At 45.2% G+C, this 22093-nt stretch overlaps 5 non-coding genes across 5 annotated transcripts; 2 read left to right on the top strand and 3 right to left on the bottom strand.

The window, feature by feature from the left end:
• Positions 1-1667: 1667 nt before the first annotated feature.
• On the bottom strand, positions 1668-1738 carry trnag-gcc (transfer RNA glycine (anticodon GCC)). The gene has a single exon. It is a non-coding gene; the product is annotated as a tRNA-Gly (tRNA).
• A 3224-nt stretch (positions 1739-4962) lies between these two features.
• Positions 4963-5044, bottom strand: trnas-cga (transfer RNA serine (anticodon CGA)). Its single transcript has one exon. It is a non-coding gene; the product is annotated as a tRNA-Ser (tRNA).
• Positions 5045-16712: 11668 nt separating this feature from the next.
• On the top strand, positions 16713-16794 carry trnas-uga (transfer RNA serine (anticodon UGA)). The gene has a single exon. It is a non-coding gene; the product is annotated as a tRNA-Ser (tRNA).
• A 1560-nt stretch (positions 16795-18354) lies between these two features.
• On the bottom strand, positions 18355-18427 carry trnaq-uug (transfer RNA glutamine (anticodon UUG)). The gene has a single exon. It is a non-coding gene; the product is annotated as a tRNA-Gln (tRNA).
• A 418-nt stretch (positions 18428-18845) lies between these two features.
• trnak-cuu (transfer RNA lysine (anticodon CUU)) lies at positions 18846-18918 on the top strand. The gene has a single exon. It is a non-coding gene; the product is annotated as a tRNA-Lys (tRNA).
• Positions 18919-22093: the final 3175 nt, after the last annotated feature.

Genomic DNA, 22093 nt, shown 5'->3' with positions numbered 1-22093 from the left:
TTGTTGGACTGGCATCGAAAGGACGTGTGCGCACGGAGCGAGCCTTCCCTGCGGCTCGCTCCGTACCCTAAAGGTACCAAAAGTCCACTAGTATAAGCATTAAGTCACTGTCACTGTCACCCCTGTTACAATGTGATTGCTACATATCTTCATTTCTTTGGTTTTTATCCAGTGTGTTGAAGTATTTCACAACACTACCTGTAGCCCGTCTGGAAATAAATCCTCATTCTGATTATTGACCTGGGCATGTACCAATAAATCACTGAGCATATATATATATCACTGTGTTGAAGCTAGAGACCTTTATGTAATATTATGATGCTAAAATGTCATTTTCACATATATTAATGTAATAAATGATTGCTTATGCTTTATAAACAAATCTAATTAAAATAAAAGCTTACGTTTTGTATTTATCTTGTACCATAGAACATGATTTTCTTTGTATTTCAAGCCCATAAAGTGTCCAAATGACGCACTACATGATATAAGGAAGATTATCACATGCATATCGGTATTATCTTTCTTATGAAAATGCATTCCTTTCATTACCTTTTACTTTTTAAAATGAACTCAAATTGTGTATAATGTAATAATTTAAGTAGAATAGATTCTAATAATATAATGATCCAGTGTGTTGCACTACTTCACTGCTTCACTGCTCTATGCCGTCTGGAAATAAATCCTCAGACTGCTTACTGCCCTGGGCTTGTACCAATAAATTACAGGAGCACATCTATATATCACTGCGTTGAAGCAGGAGACACACAATCACTGCAAACACATCCTAAATACAGTGTTCCAGCACCTTTGACCTCATCCAGAACGTATCATTTCTTGAAAGGGATTGCTGTCCGAATGCACATCTGAATCCCAAACAGAATCTCTAGTAAAATACGATCATTTGTGAAACAGGTAAATGACCGTCTCAGGGGCCCATTCCTCATTCTCAAGACACATCTATGCAGTACGTACACCATGCATTGAGCAATAGGGATTAAAGACACCACAGGTAAGGTTAGAAGTCATTCTGACTATATTCTAAAATATTGGACTCATATTCTTATGATGGCAGTCACTTATGATAGTGACAGAGACGCTGTGTTGCAAAAGGGCGCTGTCTTTAGGATGAAATGTAAAGCAGAGGTCACAGCGAGGTGAAAAACACGTTTTGAAAAGTGTGCTTTTCCTGCCCCAGAAGTTAAATGGGGGTGACCAAAGTTGCCCAAACGTGTTTATTTCTGCTGAAAAACCCGTTTTGACAACTTCTGCACAGTGGGGTTAAGGGCTGACTCAGTGGGCTCTAATGAGCCAGGCAGTTACATTGGGATTCCAAGGTTTGAAAAAACACGTTTATTTTGAGCTGAAAAACAAGTTTTGAAAAGTGTGCTTTTCCTGCCCCAGAAGTTAAATGGGGGTGACCAAAGTTGCCCAAACATGTTTATTTCTCTGTCACTATGCTGGGGCATTGGGACCCGCACAGACCTCAGGGTGAATGCCCCCCCGCCGGCACCATTAACACCGCTTCCAGCTGGAAGCTTTGTTTTTCCCTGTAGCTCACCCTTATCCGGGTACTGACCTGGCTCACACATGCTTAGCTTCAGTGGGTTTTCAGTTGCGAGTTGCAAGGGGATGCAAGTGATGGAGCCGCTCGCTGCAAAAGCCGCTGCATTGGCCGGGAATCGAACCCGAGCCTCCCGCGTGGCAGGCGAGAATTCTACCACTGAACCACCAATGCTCAGTGCCCGGGCCTTCAAAAAAGACGCTTTTTTGGTGCTCTGTGCAAAACGCGTCGACATCTGCAAAATGCCATTCGCGGACACTAAAGAACTTATTTCCAAGGCAGCGGGTACAAGCGATTGGGCGTTTTAAAACCACCAGGAACAGCAAAGAGGCGCGCTTCTTTGCTTGTGCCGAAACACACCGACTGAAGGCGGACAACGTAGTCGGCAGGATTGGAACCTGTGCGGGGAGACCCCAATGGATTTCTAGTCCATCGCCTTAACCACTCAGCCACGACTACAGCAAGCCCCACCGCCGCTGCGTTCTTGCTACAATCTTACCTGGATCGCGAGGCGCCGGCGGAAGCCTATTTCAAAGTCGTTCTCCCTTTCAAAAAAACATTTCCAAAATACAAGCCTTGCAGACAGACACGCCTCAGAGGACTTAAGGGTGGCTTCATGTCGGAATGATAAAGTCTCCCCGTCCGGACATGAAAATGCCACTTTGTTACACACAAAAAAAGAATCAACAACAGAGAAATGCCCACAAGCATTTGAAAAGCCGCACCACGTCGCACTTGAAATAGCTCTTACATTAGTGGTAGACGCAGGAATCGCCTTTTTATTTACGCTCTTACCAACGCGATGGAAAGCAAAACAAAGCAAAGCAGAGCAAAACAAAACGAACAAACGAAAACCCTCACGTCCCGCACTTGCATATAACGCCGTTACGAGCCCAAGCGGTATTGTACGTCATCCTAGCACTGCACCCCGGGGCGTACGGTATATGGGAACGAGCACACGCCACGAATCGTCTCGAATCACTCCCTACAGCTGTAAGGCACCTTGAAGCGTGCACCCCCAACATTCTTCTTTGCGCATCTGTGAAAGGTAAACTCTTGAGCAAACTCAGAACCAGCTCTAAGGAAACTAATCCGATTAGACGTTACTTTGACTCATCTTTTTAAGCTCAGTGCTGGATTGCTCAAACTCCAGCTAGGGTTAGGGTTAGCATTCCCACGCTACTTAGACACTTTGTTTACGCTCAGTGCTGGATTTTGGGAACTTCAGGACGAGTGGGAATTTTCTCCTATCTGTCAATTCTGTATTGTTTTGGAGACTCTTGGCTGCCTATGTTGTACAGTGCAGCGTGAAGGAAACATTTTCCAAAACTGTCAGCTCAAAAGTTGTAAGAAAACCTCTCCAGCTGCTTTAACTCTTCATTTTCGTCATTTAATGTGACACTCGATGTATAACTGGAGCCTCACATATGCAAATGGTGAGGCTCCAGTTCGACACCCAGTTCGACACCACTTTACAGTATATGACAAAAGCATGGCAGACTGTGCCGGACCGGCAGATAAGTTCCGCTTATTTTTACCATATTAAACATTGGAAATCCTCCCACTTGCATTTGTGACACTTGATTTTGGCTCCACCTAAGACACTCTTAAAACTTCAAACACTTTTCTCTTCTCCCGCAACACTCTTGTCTGTCGGCACCATGTGGCAGCGTTGCATGACAACCCATCTCACCACGGAAAGGAACCTAACAGCTTCGGTAAGAGAGGAGAAAAGGACCTGGCCCGTACGAGGCTCAAACCCATGACCTTGGCGTTATTAGCACCACGCTCTAACCAACTGAGCTAACCAGCCTCATAACAGTGCTCCTCTCTGTGCTGCAAGAAATCGAACTCAGGGAATTTCTTTTGTCCTCCTTTGAATAGAAAGCCGTGTAATTCAGTGTACGGGCTTTCTCGCGCAGTTTCATGGTTCTTGTAACCCAAATCCTACACTGGCCTGAAGTGCCCCCCCATTTCACAGCATTTTTCAGCTGATTTAAAATGTACCTAAAGGAGAAGCATTATTGAAGACCATCAATTACCAAGAGCTTTTGTCAAAGGTTTTGGTGGTCATTTTGAATGACCACAGAGCGCTGTGACCTCGGTTTTACATCTCATCCAAAAGACAGCGCCCTTTTACAACACAGCATCTCCATCACTATACTGGGGCATTGGGACCCACACAGACCTCAGGGTGAGCGCCCCCCCGCCGGCACCATTAACACCGCTTCCAGCTGGAAGCTTTGTTTTTCCCTGTAGCTCACCCTCATCCGGGTACTGACCTGGCTCACACCTGCTTAGCTTCAGTGGGTTTTCAGTTGCGAGTTGCAAGGGGATGCAAGTGATGGAGACGCTCGCTGCAAAAGCCACTGCATTGGCCGGGAATCGAACCCAACCCTCCCGCGTGGCAGGCGAGAAATCTACCACTGAACCACCAATGCTCAGTGCCTGGGCCTTCAAAAAAGACGCTTTTTTGGTGCTCTGTGCAAAACGCGTCGACATCTGCTTCCAGCTGCAAAATGCCATTCGCGGACGCTGAAGAACTTATTTCCAAGGCAGCGGGTACAAGCGATTGTGCGTTTTAAAACCACCAGGAACACCAAACAGGCGCGCTTCTTTGCTTGCGCCGAAACGCAACGACAGGAGGTGGACAACGTAGTCGGCAGGATTCGAACCTCTTTCTGTCTATTATATACTAAATATTCTCGTCTGTCTCTTGTTTGTATAGAACTGAATGTCCCTGACAATGTACTGTTAGTTTTAATTGAAGAACGGCATTTGTGTTCAAATATATCAGACAAGTTTACGTAACTGCTCATGCGACACTCAGTTGTAATTAGTCAAGAAATAAAGTCGAACAACAGCTGCGGGTTTGATTCTGAACGTATCAGATTGCAGCACCTTTTACTTCAATTGACAAATGATAGAGATTCGAAGAGAGATCCTTCCGACCAGCAAGCAAACCCACGGCTATTTCGGTTTTATATCTAGGCAACGTTGGTGTCTGCAATAGCATACATGAAAGCGTGATGCAATTTCTGTGGCTACATTTGTTGCACGTCATGCACAGTAAGAGTGTTTCTAACACCAAATAAAAAGTCAACAATTAGCGATCACGCCTTCTCCTCAGTTAACCCACTGAAACCCTTGCTGTTAACAGTTCTTTAATGCGTGCTTTACGAGCACCTACATATTGTGTCGGTTCTTTCAGTTTTATTCTTTAGGTTTTCAAAGGCATAAGTAGAACACCAGAGGTGCGAACGCAAGATGTGTGGTTATCTGAAGAACTCATTTCCATGGCAGCGGGGCCAAGCAATTCAGCGTTTTTATAGTACCAGGAAAGGAGAAGCAGCACTTCGCCTTTGCCGCGCAGGCACAAGGAGACGTGCGGCAGATGCTGTAGTCGGCAGGATTCGAACCTGCGCGGGGAGTCCCCAATGGATTTCGAGTCCATCGTCTTAACCACTCGGCCACGACTACAGCGAGATCGCCATCGCCGCATTCCTCCTTTAATCTAACACGGCGTGCGACGTGGCTGCGGAAACCTTTTCAAAGTCGCTCTCCGTTAAAAAAAATAAATACCTTTGACAAAATACATGCCGGCAGACAGACACGCCTCAGAGGGTTTAAGGCTGGCTTCACGTTCAAATGATAAAGTCTCCCCGTCCGGATGTCAAAATGCAGCTGAAAAGTATTGCATGTTCATGTGTATTGCATGTGAAAGTATTGCATAATTGTGTCTGAAAATGAGCAATGGGCACCTGAGAGACTCATTTGCCTGTTTCACAAATGATCATATTTGACTAGAGATTCTGTTTGGGATTCAGTTGTGCATTCTGACAGCAATCCCTTTCAAAAAATGATACATTCTGGATGAGGTCAAAGGTGCAGGAACACTGTATTTAGGATGTGTTTGCACTTATTCTGTGTCTCTAGCTTCAACACAGTGATATATATATATATATATGCTCAGTGATTTTTTGGTACATGCCCAGGGCAATAATCATTATGAGGATTTATTTCCAGATGTGCTAGGGGTAGTGTTGTGAAATACTTCAACACACTGGATTGCAGGTTTAGACCCCCTGCACTCTTACTCCTTAAAAACCTGAAGCGTCTGGCGTCTCGCCGACGTCGAAAACCCCCCTCAGGCTGTACTCGTACTCCGCTAACTGCTGTGGAACCCTGCGTGAGCAGCCGCTGCGCCACGGTGACGGCTGGCGACCCACGGATGCCCCACTATCGGCCGGCTCCAGCCCCGGCTGGTCCTCTAGAGCCTCCCCACACGGCTCCTCCTCCCGGGTCGGTAGGGGGCCAGGCGGTCTCGGTGCAGGACCACCACTCTCCCCCGTGTTTGCAACCGGACATGGTAGCAGACCTCGCCCACCACCCAGAGTACCTCAGCGGGCCCCTCCCACGACGGCGCCAGCTTAGGGCTGAGGCATTTGCGGCGGCACGGGTTGTACACCCAAACCGAGTCCCCGGGCTGGAAGGCAGGCCTCCTGCAGCGCAGGTCGTAGTGCCGCTTCTACCGGACCCCCGCCTGTGTCAAGTGGGTGCAAAGCTGTGCACCTGCTGCATCCGCTGCCGCAGGTCCCACTCGTAGTCCGGTCCAGCCAGCGGTGCCGACCCGTCTCCGGGCAGCGGGCCGTAGACCAGGTCCACCGGGGTTCACATTTCCCGGCCCAGCATGAGCGAGTCTCCCCGGTGGATTCCTGGACCGCGGTCCGATACGCCCAGAGCGCAAGGGGGAGGTGGCGGTCCCAGTCCCGTTGGTGCCGGGACACCAGGGTGGCCAGCTGGGTGGTGAGGGTACGATTAAACCGCTCCACCAACCCGTTGCTCTGGGGATGCAGCGGTGTGGTCCGCGTCTTGTGATCCCCAGGCGCTGGCACACTCTGGCGAAGACCTGGGACTCGACGTTACGCCCCTGGTCACTATGTAACTCCTCCGGCACCCCCAGCCTGGCAAACATCCCCTCCAGCAGTGCATCGGCCACCATGGGGGCACTCTAGTCCGGTAGGGCGAAGGCCTCCAGCCACTTCATAAAATAATCCATGGCCACCAAGACGTAGAGGTTCCCGGCCTCGGTGCGTGGAAACGGGCCCAAAACGTCCACCCACACCCGCTCCATAGGAGCCCCCGCCTGGTGTTGTTGGAGGGGGGCCCGAGACCGCTCGGGGGGACCTTTCTGCGCCACGCACACTGCACACGTTCGGCAGTACCGCTCCACGTCCCGGTGGCAAAGACCCCAATAAAAATGGCCTCGGAGGCGCTGCAGGGTATTTTTACCGCCGAAGTGCCCCACGCCCGGCTGGCCATGCACTGCTCGGAGCACCGCCCCGCGGAGCGACCAAGGCAACATCAGCTGCCACTGTACCTCGCCACTGGAGGGTACCCGCCACCCCCGGCGCAGCACCCCGTCCTTTACCTCCAAGGCCTCCCACAGGATGCACAGGGCCTTGACAGACTTTGGGTGTGGGGCGAGCTTCTCTCGCTTAGGCCGCACTCCGGCTACCACTCCCAGCATGCCCAGCGGTACTACGAGTGCCTGGGGGCGCTTCCTCCTCACCAACAGGCGAGGGCGTTACAATACATAGAATATGCATGTAAAACGAACAGATCTTATCAAGAGGGTTATCAGAATACAAAAGGTATATATTCAGTCAGTTACAAAGTGTTACACATATCAAGAGGACATACGTTCAGTATATCATTCATTTAGACCATTTCATAAATGAACCTGGTTATAACTTCTACATTAGATACTGAAAACAAGTACATAACTCTTAGGAATTAAATTGATATCAACTGGTTGGGATAACAATTGAATTCTCGAGCAGTAATGCAGTGAAGTTGAATACTCATCCAATCTCTGGGGATTCAGATCTCCTGCGGGCACAAAGAAACAGTTGCAGGCTTGTTGTTGTCCAATCCACGCTCTCTGTCTAGGTGCCAGGCTGTGCTGTGCGGGTTGCGACGGTGCGCTGCTGATGCTCACTGACCGGCTAGTTAGTGTTGGCTTTAACTAGCAAAGTTTGTGCACAGGAGAAAAGATGACTGTGGGTCCCAGCAAGTCAAGAAGAAGACCGGTTCGTTCCTGATGAAGAGCTAGTTCTGAATAGTGATTCAACTGTCCACAGTTCCGACCTGTTCACGAGGCCCGCTGCTGGTGCTAACCTCGGGTGGATCCTCTGGTTATTCTCTGGCAACCTCTGCTCTAGACCCTTAGAACAAAGGAAAGTTCTGGCACTCGGACACACTGGCCGTTCCGTGGTTGTCCGGGCTGAGTCTCAGGATGGTCAGGAGGCGCGCTGTGAGAATGTCCTGCCCTTGAGAGCCTTCTGCTCCTGGGCTGTCCTGCCCTGGAATTCTCCTTTGAATTCCCTTTAGAAAACTCCACAGAATTCTCTACTGAATTCCCACTGAATCTCTCAGGCTCTCTGTGTTGCCTGTTTTTACCTGGAGGAACTTCAGCTCGTTGATTGGCTGAAAGTTCCATGGGCATCAGAGTCCCACGTGGGTTACTCGGCCCTACCAGTCCCTGATTGGTTGATCAAGGTGAGATATGAGTCACTTACTCCTGACACTTAGGAATGCAGTCCAGATGTCCATCTGGCACTCCCTAGACAGATAGGCACCAATGGATGACCATTGATCATGATAGCCAGGCTTAGCTAAGTGCATCCCCCTTTGGGAGCTGTCCCTTATCAAGGGAAACCTTAAATCAGCCTGCATGAATAGTTTCTCTGTGGCTGCACCACAGAGATGAACAGAGAGATAAGGCCTAATTTGGGAAAGCTCAGAAACACTTAATTCTTTCTTATTAATAAGCATCGCCGCTACACCGCCCAAAGCACTTCTAAAACAGGAGATTCGTGTTTGGGAATGCGCCCTGCCCTACAAATAAAACAGGTCTACGGGTCTGAAACCTGCTCCACGGAAAACAGCTCTGTTGCACTTTTGATCAAAGGGAGATTCGCTGTTCTTACTTTTTGATGACATAACACCCAAAGGGGCTTCTTTGGAGCTGGATTCCAACCAGCATCCTTAAGTTTCTTGGCAGTATCCTTTACAGTCCTCTGTTCGGTTGACAAGGGACTGAAGGGGGCAGCTTTCCTCACACATACAGTGCAATGTACTGTAGTGTTCCCGTTCATCGAATTCGCAGTTCTGCATCAGACCTCTAACTCGTTTCCTTAGCTTGGATTTAAGCCACGAAGCAGGCTTCTACTGTATAAACGTCTAGGGGAATCACAAACTATTTGAGAGGCCATCATCCCAGGGGGAACTGACAAAGTCTATCCCTAAACACCTAGCGCAGTCTCTCGAGAGACTGTCAAAAATCGCTTTCTCCGTTTGCGTTGCAAGTAAGTGAAAACGCGGTCTCAACCCAGAGCCACTTGGCAGCAGCGGCACGTAAATACTGTCACTGCTCGATACCAACGTTAGCCTATTATACCATGTTCAGCCACCGCTAGAAAATGTACGGCTCTAGAACCGGAGCAAACAACAGGATGGCCAACGTCAAACATGGAGAGCGACGAGAAAGGGATTCGAACCAATGCGTGCAGAGCACAATGGATCAGCAGTCCATCTCCTTAACCACTCGGCCACCTCGTCGAGGAAGCTAGGCTGTCCGGACATGGCTTGGTGCACTCCAGATGATCTTTTTCTTTTTTTTCCCTCGTACTCGAGGGTCCTTTTCCTGTTCCACATGCGATTTCAACATTTTCCTTGGGAGATGTCAAGCCAGCAAGCCACTGCTGTGGTTCAGTGGCCAGTGTGCAGTTCAGTGGCCCTGTTGTACACAGAAAGCACATTGAGCTCCTTGGACATGAAAAGTTCCAGATAAAAGCCATTTGTCATCCTTTCTCTTGGTGTCGATGTTGCTATTGTATGTAAAGGTGGCAACTTGCTCCGCGAGCAGGCGGAGCAAGTTGCAATGCAGATGTGTCTGAGTGGTGTGTCCAAGTGGCTGCAAAAGGACAGTGCTCCCGGGGTGCCGTGGCTTAGTTGGTTAAAGCACTTGTCTAGTAAACAGGAGACCCTGGGTCTGAATCCCAGTGGTGCCTTTTTTGTTCCGTCTTCTCGAACAGAACGGGTCATTATGGACAACCGCCTACGGCTAGACTTAATTAAATGCAAGCATTCATTTCCTGTCTTTAACGCGACTTGTTTTTCTTAAAATGGATGCAACTTGCAAAACATGAAATACAAATCTTGCTAATCTGCGCTCGCGGCTGGCAAAAAAAAAAAAGAAGTCAGCAATGTTTTTTTCTTTAACCTTAACCCTGCTAATGGAGAAGAGTTAAACGACCGAGTCTATGCAGCTTAAACGGTCCACACGTCGGGTTCTTAGCTGAAAGGGTGGTAAATCACACTCACCCCAGTCCTTAATCTTTTAAAGAGGATACAAAATTGAACCTAGTCGCCACATCACATACATCCTGTTCAACGATAAATAGGTAACATCTGTAGTGTGCTCTCTGAAGGCACTAGTTCTGTAGGATTTGGGATTTACTGGGACAATTATTCATTGTAGCAGTAAATCACAAAATGATTCTTTTAATGGCTTTAGAATCCAACCTTGCGATATAACTCAAACAACGCACACACACAGGTACTAATACATGAGGATACATTTATTAATACATAGAATATGCATGTAAACCTAACAGATCTTATCGAGAGGGTTATCAGAATACAAAAGGTATATATTCAGTCAGTTACAAAGAGTTACATATATCAAGAGGACATACGTTCAGTATATCATTCATTTAGACCGTTTCGTAAATGAACTTGGTTATAACTTCTACACTAGATACTCAAAACAAGTACATAACTCTTAGGAATTAAATTGATATCAAATGGTTGGGATAACAATTGAATTCTCGAGCTGTCATGCAGTGAAGTTGAATACTCATCCAATCTCTGGGGATTCAGATCTCCTGCGGGCACAAAGAAGCAGTTGCAGGCTTGTTGCTGTCTAATCCGCGCTCTCTGGCTCTATGCCAGGCTTTGCTGTTCAGCTTGCGACGGTGCTCTGGTGATGCTGACCTTGGGGTTGTAGACCACTTGGATGAGGCTCTCTCTTGGAATCTTGCAGACCTTTAGGCGCCAATGGATGACCATTGATCATGATAGCCAGGCTTAGCTAAGTGCATCCCCATTTGGGAGCTGTACCTTATCAAAAGAAAACATCTTTAAATCAGTCTGCATGAATAGCTTCTCTGTGACTGCACCACAGAGATGAAGAGGGAGATGGGGCCTCATTTGGGAAAGCACAGCAACACTTAATTCTGTCTTATTAATAAGCCTCGCCGCTACAGTACGTACAGTTATAATTCAATCTGAATTAAAAACTACATGTCCCAGTTACCATGGTGGTGCTTGTGATCATTGCGTTTAACCAACGAAACAGGGCGAAAAATCAGTCACATGACTTTGTGGCTGAGTTTAGAAAGCTTAATGTATCAGCAAGACAGCAAAGACATTTTTCCAAGAAAGTTTAGCCTTTGTCACTAATGAAACCGCTAAATAAAGACATAAATATGGAAATTGACAATTAATTGACTTTTATATTTCTAAATATCACAACATGTTCGAATCCAAGTCATTTTTAATAACAATGGGTAAACTGGGTAAACTATCACAAAGCTTTAAAAAACTTAACATTTTTATTATCAACAAATTGTAAATACGATGTTTACATTGGCATTATTAATTTTTCACTTGAGTATATGGAGGATTGTGAGAGCAGACCCCCCCTCTTAGGCTACATTTTTAATAAGAAATGGAGGCTGTATGCGTTACAATATAAACATTTACTGTCAAACTTTAAATCAACAGTTGATTTAAAGACAATCTGTCAAAGTGCAATGAAACACAATATTGTTGTTGTTGTTGTTGTTATTGTTGTTTTTATCCTGTAAAGCGTTTTGAGAAGCCACCTTTAAAGGCGCTATATAAAGGCGCTGATTCTTATGGAATGTGTTTTCTTTCTTCTTTTTTTTTCAGCATAGAATAAACCTGTTACAGTACTTGATTCTTATGGATGCCCGGTTCCGCCGGGGATTCAAAATAAAACATGGAATCACGTGTCTAAGGAAATAGCATTATAACTATATCCATGCACAAACAGTAGCATGTTACATTATTAATTTGGGTGTCTCCTCTTGCCAGAAAGCGCTAAATTGCATTTTGAGTGCGGTTTTTGACTTTTTTAAAAATACAACCCATACATAAGCTGATACTGTTTAGACTTTTAATTATTTTAAACTGTATTACAGCAGCACAATGTGCTTTTTCACGAAACCTAGAGTACTGAAATGTCTTGCGTTGTACAGCTTTTCAGCTAAATATATTTATCGCTTACACCTGACACTTGATGTGCCCGACAAAAACCAGTTGAACAGCTCTGTTGGAGGTTTGCAGATCAGATCAGATTCCCTTCCCCCCACAGAAAGACAGACTTATTAGTCGCTATTCACTGCGACAGCAGCTCCAATTTCAGGCGTAAGCGATAGATCCCAGTTTAGCCGATCTTGTACAGCATGTTCCAGTTTACTCTTATTAACCATATTAATTTTAAGTGCTTAATGCCATTTTTTGACCACGCACGAATATTCTTATGTCCATACCTTTTCAAGGGAATCAGTGTGAATTGTAATACTAATTAAATAACCGCGGGCACTTTCCACCCCCTCTGACAGCAGGAACATAACCCATTCTCAGCTCAGCAGCTCATTACAATATAGGGTGTTCAAATATTTTGCTGCCTCAAAAAGCTTTAGAGAACTTAACATTTCTATTATCAACAAATTGTAAATACCACGTTTACATTGGCATTACTAATTTTTCACTTGAGTGTATGGAGGATTGTCAGCTGTCACTGAGAGCAGTTAATTAAATGTATTTTTTGATTCACAATCAGACAAATGCAACATAAATTGTTATCTTTGTCTTCTAAGTATATTAATAAACTTTCAGCATAGCTTTCTCCTAGTTTAGATTAATTTTTCTTGGGATTTTGGGATCAAACGTGGAAAGATTAGATTAGTAATCGTTTTTATTTTTTAAATACATTTTAGAAAAGTGTAATCTATACTTAAAAGCTGTATAAAAGCTGTATAAAAGACACTCGATATTAATGGAGTTTAGTTGATACTTTTTAAACTTTTAATTATTTTAAATTGTATTACAGCATTGTACACATGCTTAAAAGAGAAGAAAACGCAAGCCTTCTTCAGGTGTGAGGGCATTCTGCTCAGAATGAAACACTAAAATGTAATGTAGGCTCTGAATGGGTTCAATTATGATTTGGGCTTGATTAAGGTCGCTGCCTTTCATCCAAAATCCTGCTTGAATCCTTCTAAACTAAAAATTAGACATGAGCAGGGGCTCTAGTGAAATTTCTCTTTTTTTAATTTCTCTTTTTTTCTTGGAAAAATATCTTACCCGCTGCAATCCGGGCACAGAAGGATTAAAAGAAGCCAGACAGGCAGGGGGAAGAGTGAGTTCTAGATAAAGAGGTATCCAGGTAACAGTGAAGGTAACAGCCGCAGACGTGGCCTACTTAGCCCGCCAGGGTTACCCTACTCTTCCGGAGGAGGCCCACCGGGAAATAGCGCTCCAGGCTTTCCTGGCCCCGGCGCCGACTGAGGTGCAGTGCCACGTGATGCTGGCCGCACTGGTCCCCTTGGAGCAGGCCCTGGCTCTGGCTGAGCACACTGTTGCCGTATTCGAGGAGACCGGTGGGCACCAACGGAGGGGCGCACGGGGAATCAGATGGGGAGGAGGAGACGCCCAGCGCGACGATGTTGGGGGAGCGACGACGGCTGGTCATCTGCCACTGCTGTGGGGAGAGGGGACACATCGCAGGCAACATGAAATTGTCAGGGACATTCAGCTATATACAAAGACGAGACAGACAAAGTAATAATTCTATATTAACGTGGCCTACATATTGACGCAATGATCGAACTAACTGACGTGTTCTGATTCAGATCCCCTGCAGTTCATGCCAATTAGAACAATAGCAATGCTGAGTCCTCCCCACCCTACTGAGCACAAATTCAGCTGCTCTCCAGTTCTGTTCTGCATGTTTTTTCATTGCAATTGAGCTCGGAGCTGGAGATGATCTCCATACAGTTCTGTGTTAACTAGCCCGCACTTGCGTGCTAATTTACGGGTTGTGGCAGATGCTTTTCTATAGTTCATATACATGACGGCAACCTGTTACCGAGGAACCTGAGAGGTTTAAAAGCCTCACGAGCCAGGCAGGACTCGAACCTACAATCTTCTGGTCCGAAGTCAGACGTGTTATCCATTACGCCACTGGCCCATAGGACATGCGCTTGCACTCCACCACAGAGAGCTCTACACTGCTACCAGTAGTACACTTCCCCATCTAAATTTTCACAGCAAGAAACTTGTGTTTCCTACTATTTTTATCAGGTTTAAAATATCATCTCCTTAAAATTGAAAAAGTGTTGATGTGTCGTGCTGAAATTCCGATTGATTTTGAATTCAAAGAAAAAAGGTTTTCTTCCAAAACACCATGAAATTGTCACATCTTGCAGACAATAAGTGTATTCCATGTTGAAAAGAGAAGAAAGAAAACCATGGAGCCTTTTACAGGTGTGAGACTTCTTCAGGTGTGAGAAGACCTCACAGTCGAAACGCTGTGTTTCCGTTCTTCTCTTTTCAGCATGCAATAAACCTATTACTTGTTCCTTTGCAGCCGAGGCATGCTGACGTAGCTACCCAGCTGAACATCTTGCAGACTCTACAGTACTTCTCTCCTGTAGAAGTAAAGCAGGGCTTGCTGGGTGAGCTTTTGCTCCGGTAAATTAGGTCACGTGTCATGTTAAATCACTTCTTCTAAACACAACATTTGCTGGTGCTAGCTTTCCCCATGAAAAGAGACATTTCCCTTACAGTACATGACATATCGTTTTTATTCTATCAATAAGTATAGAAATTAAACAAAAGAAAAAATGGTGTCGCCAAAGAATGCACAGCTCTGTCGCCTTGGGGAGGTGTCAAGGGCATTGAGCTCCTTGGACATGAAAAGTGCCCGATAAATGCCATTTCTCATCATTTCTCTTGGCGTCAGTTCTGCTATTAAATGGGACGGAGGCAACGGGCTCAGAGAGCAGGTTAAGTGCACACCGAACGCAGATGTGTCCAAGTGTCTGTAAAAGCGCGGTGCTCCGCTGGCGCTGTTCCCTAGTGGCTTAAAGTGCCCGCCTAGTCAGCAGGCGATCCTGGGTCTGAATACCAGCGGTGCCTCTCTCCGTGTCTTGTTGTGCCGAATGTCTCATTTCAGACAAACATGTACAGCTTGGTTCAGTTTAATGCAAGAATTCATTTCCTTTCTGGAATAACTTGTTTTTGAAGAAATCCATACAGCTTGTGAAAGATGAAATCCATTTCTTGGTTGTCAGTGGAAAAAGATTGCCGGCTGCAAGAAGCGCAAGTGATTGTTTTCTTTGACCATAAACCTGCAAATGTAGGGAGTACAAGTGGCCGTCAGTCTCTGTGGCGCAATCGGTTAGTGCGTTAGGCTGTTAACCGAAAGGTTGGGGGTTCAAGCCCACCCAGGGATGCATGTCTCAGTTTTTCCAATGTAAACATCATCACCGCTAAAGAAGATGGCGCAGAAGGCTCCACAGTCGAAACGTTGTGCTTCTTTTCTTCTCTTTTCAGCATGGAGTAAACCTTTGCTTGATCCTTTGCAGCCTACGCATGCTGACACAGCTGCCTTTCTCTTAACGCGCCTCAATCATTATTCACCAAAACCATCAGCAGAATGTGTCGCCTTTGTGGTGATGTCACTCCTCTGCTTCACAAATGTCCTTAGTGACGGACCATTTCTTTCTGCCATTTTTCCGGAGCGGTTATTGATTGCTCCATCATTTCCCTCATACTTTCCATCCCTAGATTGAAAAAAAAAACAGAAACAGGCTGACAGGACGACAATCAAATTGCAAAAACTCATCAAAGCACTCGATAGAGTATTTGAATCCACAAGTAGCTCTGAGCAACTTTGTCCTGGCTTGCATGAAAGTCGGAAAATGTCAAAAAGAAAAAGATGGTGGCTTTTTCATATCTGTTCTTTTATTTTTAGTTCGTTGGCTCTTCTGTCCATTGTCCTCCTGCCTGGCTCTTGACCTGTGACTGTCTGAACGCACACATTAGACTTTCAGGCGGGGGATTTGTCCTGAGCCTCTGTGAAAGACCCACCCACCCCCATAAATCACTGCTCTAGAAACACATGAATGCAAAACTAAACCACAGCTTAAAGAGGAGCTCCAACTCAGTGCCATACTAATGTAAACGAAGTAATACTAAGACATGTTCTTATGGATTTGTCTTACCTTGAGATATGTAATTGGATTTCAGGATTAACTTCCTCATTCAATGTACTGGTGATTCTTTGCCTGGTCAGTACCTGGGTGGGAGACCTCCAGCGAACAATTAAGCTTGCTGCTGGAAGTGGTGTTAAGAGACTCTTAGGATCTTCCAGAGGTGTCTGTCCAATAGCACTAGTTGCCTTAGAGCTGGCTCAAACATTGCTCAAGAGTCTACCTTTCACAGATGCGCAAAGATGAATGATGGGGGTGCACGCTTCAAGGAGCCTTCCAACTGTAGGGACCGATTAGAGACGATCCGTAGCATGTGTTCGTTTCCATATACGCCCCGTGTCTCAACGGTAGGACAGAGTCAAATACTGCCTCGACACGTAACAGCGTTATATTAAACCGCAGGACTTGAGGGCTGTTTTGTTTGAATGTTCAAGGCATTGGTAAGAGCGTAGGTCAAGGGCCATTGATGCATCTCCTGTAACTGGAGTAAAAATGCTATTCAAAGTGCAGTGACTAAAATCGTCGTCCACATGTCTCCGTTGTTGATTGCTTTCTGTCTAAGAACGTTCTGTTTTCATGTCCGAACGGGGAGATTTTATCATTCCAACTTGAAGCCACCCTTAAGTCCTCTGAGGTGTGTGTGTGTGTGCTTGCACGTATGGCGTAAAAGGTTTCTTAAACGGAGAGCGAACTTGAAAAAAGTTGCCTCAGCTGCCGCCGCCGCCTCGCACTCCCTGTTCGATTGTAGCAAGAAGGCAGCGGCCGCGGCGTTCGCTGTAGTCGTGCCCGATTGGTTAAGGTGACGGACTTGAAATCCGTTGGGGTCTCCCCGCGCAGGTTCAAATCCTGCCGACTACGGCGTCCTTTGCATTTGTTTGCGTGCGTGCGTGTAAAAGGACCAGCGCCGTTTCGTTTTCGCTGGGACCTTTAACACTCTAAATCGCCTGGACCCGCAGCCTGTGAAATCGGTTCTTCAGCACCCACGAAGGACGCTTTGCCGCTGGACACAGATACCGATGCTTTTCTGCAACGAGCTTTCCAGCTGAATTTTCTCGGCAGCTCCGTACTGAACCTGTTCTCCATTGCAACATAGCGGAGGCTCATCACGTCTATAGCAAGGCTGTGTAGGACCGCATACGCCACAGTGACTTGTACACAGACCACATGAAAGGCAAGCGAAATACACTTTTAAAATTCCAAAGAATCACAAGGTCAGAGGAACAGCGATGACCTGAACAGATCTGTTACAGAAGTCTAGGTTGACCTATTTAGAGCTGTAATTGCATTTTTGTTTAATAGAAGATCAAATCTACTCGCATGTACCAGCACCTTACAGTTTATTGATGTTAATTCTGTTTAAGTAATAAGATTGCTAACGATGTTGGACTTAAGCCGGTGTTTTTTAGAACAAATTGCTTACACTTCTGTAAGGAATACGCAGTACGTTCCTTTGTCAGTCATTGCTCACCATACCTGTAACTTTCTTATCTAACTCACTTCCTCAAATGGTGAAGGTCCACAAACATAAATGAAAAAAAAACCCTTGTTGTAGATGAGGTGCACAAAAAAGCAGCCCCTGATAGTGTATAACACATTTGTACTATTGCAGAGACACATGTAACATGTATATATATATACTGTATATATATATGAAACAGAAATAGAAACAGAAACAGGAATCGCTTACTCACCTGGAGAATCTCTGTAGGAATATCTAGCATTTATCAATGGAAATAAAAGCTGCTTTAATACAGTGCATGTTCAAACTCAAACCCTCAGCTGCTGTTCTTGTTTGTTTTGGGACAAACTGCAACTGAGCATCGCATGAGCCGTTACGTACCCTTATCTGTTAGGGAATTTCAAGGGAGGAGTTAGGTCAGAATGGGTAGGCTGCAAAACAACAAGTAAAGATTTATTCCAAGATGAAACGTTGTGGCGGTTTTCTTATCTTTTCAGCATGGACTAAACTTTTACGTGTTCCTTATATGCTATATATGTATATATTAGCACCAATGTCGTTCTTAAAAACTAACATGAAATTGTCAGGGACATTCAGCTATATACAAAGACGAGACAGACAAAGTAATAATTCTGTATTAACGTGGCCTACATATTGACGCAATGATCGAACTAACTGACATGTTCTGATTCAGATCCCCTGCAGTTCATGCCAATTAGAACAATAGCAATGCTGAGTCCTCCCCACCCTACTGAGCACAAATTCAGCTGCTCTCCAGTTCTGTTCTGCATGTTTTTTCATTGCAATTGAGCTCGGAACTGGAGATGATCTCCATACAGTTCCTTGTTCACTAGCCCACACTTGCGTGCTAATTTACGGGTTGTGGCAAATGCTTTTCTATAGTTCATATACATGACGGCAACCTGTTACCGAGGAACCTGAGAGGTTTAAAAGCCTCGCAAGCCAGGTAGGACTCGAACCTACAATCTTCTGATCCAAAGTCAGACGCGTTATCCATTACGCCACTGGCCCATAGAACATGCGCTTGAACTCCACCACAGAGAGCTCTACACTGCTACTAGTAGTACACTTCCCCATCTAAAGCTGATTGCAGCTGTCAATCATTTCGCAGCCACGCCCCCTCTTCATCTTCTCTCTGCCTTAAGCGTCTCCGCCACTCTCTCTTGACATTTCATGTCAGCATGTCAGAAGTCCGAGTGACGTTTTTAATGGCTGAGTGAGGGCACGATGCTGAAGCAGAGAGGCCACTTCAGCCAGAGAGACTTGTGCTAGGTGAGATCTGAAAAACAGACTCGCAACAGAAACAGACCAAAAAAGTATCGGTGAGATCAAAAGGCAAATGCAACATCCAGCAGAGGGCATCTAAAGATTAGGGAACGGGCGACTGAAATCCATATGAGGCAAACTTTCCGGCTGTGCACTGCAGCTGGCCTCGTTGGCGTAGTTGGTAGCGCGTCAGTCTCTTTATCTGAAGGTCCTGAGTTTGATCCTCACACGGGGCATGGCTGCTTGCTCTTTTCAAACACTTGCGGCAACTGTTCGCTCATAACCACGTCTGGAATGCGTGACCTTTACACGGGGGAGAAGCAACGCCGCATCCCTTTTCTAAAGAACATTCATATTCAGAAATAAGTCAAGAAATTTGCCATTACTTTTGCTGTCAGCCTGCCCATGTTGCCAAAGAAAGATTCACTCGGCGTCAACATGACAGAACAGCGATCACTTGAAAACACTGTTCCACACTCCGTAAGCAAGAACTTCAGTGTTTGCAGTCACCCGATATGCCGATAGTCAAAGGAGCACAAAACACGAAGCGTCAAAGACAAGATGAGTTGATGGAAAGAGCGTTGAATTGATGAGCACAAAAGTTCAGCTCGTACAATAGGCAACGAAGGTCCCGGCGTCATCATCGCACTTGAAAGGACTGCCTTGCAGACTAAGGGCAGTGGGAGGTTGCTGTTTTGAGATGGAGGCATTGGGATGGTGGGCCGAGATCTATTCTTCTTAAGGAATTCTTCATCGTGAAAGATCGGTCCACAGGTCATCCAAAGAACTTACAAATTTTTGGGACTCAGGGAATCACGTGCTTCCGGAAGGGAGTGAAGTGCTCAAACACATGACATGCCCCCTTGATCTCACATGCACAATTCTGCTGCAACATGCACAGCTACCGTCCACACCAGGCAGTGGGGCTTCAGCAGAATTTGCAACGCCACCTGCAATTACATATCCAGCTGCACACATATACATGGCCCCTCTGTCCTTTTCAGGATCTCAAAAAAAAGCATAGCGTGGTTTTCCTGCAACCTGATTGACCGCATCTCCCTCAGAATGTGCCCCGTTGCATTCATTGCTGAAGCAGGACGGAGGCTAACGGGCATGCCAGAACAGTTAGGCTCAGCGATCTCTCCAAAATATTGTGGTTGTAGTGGAAGAAATATGGTTTAAATTGTACCTTGGTATTTCAAACTCTCTCTAGAATGTTATCCATTTCTATTTTATTTTGACAGGAACTGGCTAATGACACTGGATGAAAAGAGAAGAAAGAAAACACAACGTTTCGGCCGTGGAGCCTTCTTCAGGTGTGAGGGCTCCACGGCTGAAATGTTGTGTTTTCTTTCTTCTCTTTTAAGCATGGAATAGACCTATTACTTGTTCCTTTGCAGCCTACGCATGCTGACACAACTCCCCACCTGAACTGCTAATGATGCCTGGTAGTTTGTGGTACTTGGGTATTGTCTTATGTTTGCTCAAACTGCATATGTGTGATTGCATATTTTTGGGAATTTTCATATGTCAATATTTAATTCACTGACATTCCTGTATGCTTGGAAGAAAGGTAGATTGGATTTGGCACAGGACGCCTGCCCATATTTGTTGATCATTGTTGGGCTGGAAAAACAATGATAAAAAGTGTATGAAAAAAGCTCTCTCCAATATTTCCCTTCTCTTCGCCATGGTTACACTGCCCGTTCTTTCCGTCTTTGGTCCTTCTACAAAGATTCCAGGGCTCTTTTTCCACCATAATATCAGAATATTTTTTTCTCTTTTAAAGGCTGTAGGTGGGGTGTGATGGACTGTACCACTATCATAGAAGATTTTTTCAGGACACATCGCAGTTCCATAGTAGAATTTATCAATAGTAGAATTCCATAGGACATTATTTACCAACATATTACCCAGTGTGAGACTCAGAGCATTGAGTTCTCCACTGATAAAGATGGCTGTCTGAAGTCATGAAATCCACTGCTGGGATGCCTGAGAGACAGTAATTGAATCTTGGCTGGAATTAGGCTTTCTATTAGTGTTGATCTTTGGGAATTATGTGGTAAAAAGGGAAAACTCCTTTACTTTAGTCACTTTGAATGTTCAAATGTACAGAACCTGCAAAACTAAGCAATGAAAAAAATCCATCACCACTCTCATGATAGCATAACTCATAGTCTCTGCTGTTATGTAACAATACACACTTTCAATTTTCTTATCGCCTGTCTCCAGAGAGAATGTTGTTAGTGCTGATGACCTTGAATTAGACCTTGTTGACTCTGTAAAACAATCTTCCTCTGCTTAGATTTTCACTCAGATTGATTTTGTTCTCAGATTATTCCTGGCAGGACTGAGTTTCTAGGAAATGAAAAGTGAAAGAAAAAGTACAGAAGATCAGCCCTTGAATATACAACATTGTGCAGTGAGATTGTTAAATGTATTAGCTGCTATCCCGTGCTAGAGCCTGTCGTGGTAAGCAGTGGATGACAGGATCTAGCACAGATACTAATGAAACACTGTTAATGAAAGATAAAACACTTGAGTCTTATTTTAGTTTTCCATTTCCCTTTCATTTGTGATGTACTGTACAACAGGCCACAGAACATGCACAAAAACAGATATGCACACATTCACACCAGGCAATGACAGTCTGCCCAGTCAGAATCTGAGCTGAGGTATCAGAATTCTGAATTCCCTGAATTCTGTCATGGATCATCCACAATAAGGGCAATATTTGAACACGAGGATCCCCAGGAGAGAGCCTAGTAACATAAATCTTGGAGCAAAAGCAGATGATTAACTTCATAGTTTGTGTGGTTGAGCCAAAGTTGAGCATGAGGATATGTGAGTCACCATTCTTAGAAATGGATCCAACTTCAGACAGGCGTCAAAAGTAAGAGTATACAGTGCTGGGGCAATGACACTTCAATGATCAGAAGGATAACAAGAGTTTTAATGCATTGAAATTGATTTTCTGGTGATGCACACTGTCATGGAACTATTAATTTTTTAAGGATCACTTACTGACGTCAGACAGCTGCCAATTCTCCAGACTGGAAGGATGAACAGTTTATCCCCCTAGGTACCATATTTCCATATTTCGAAGCATTGGAATAATACATGTCATACAGCAACATAAAAACAGGAAGACAAGTATCACAGCCCCTATAATCGGTGTTAGTAACTTAAAAGAAAAACATTCCCCCTGGCCCAAACAGTGATTCTAACCAGGAGAGAAAAGCCGGTGTATCTTTTATGCCTCTCTCTTTATTCACCTTGTCTTTTAGTTCTTTCAAATGCTGAATAGCGAGCGTAAGATTTCCGTAATCATAGTCATTAGCTGGAATATATGTACAACAGGAGTCTCCTACTAAAGCATAGACTCCTCCAGATGCTGCATTTTGAAGGTCC

Source organism: Lepisosteus platostomus, unplaced genomic scaffold (genome assembly GCF_059453375.1).
Source record: "Lepisosteus platostomus isolate fLepPlt1 unplaced genomic scaffold, fLepPlt1.hap1 Scaffold_129_H1, whole genome shotgun sequence".
NCBI classification, from domain to species: Eukaryota; Metazoa; Chordata; class Actinopteri; order Semionotiformes; family Lepisosteidae; genus Lepisosteus; species Lepisosteus platostomus.
This window is presented reverse-complemented; position numbering and strand designations above follow the sequence as displayed.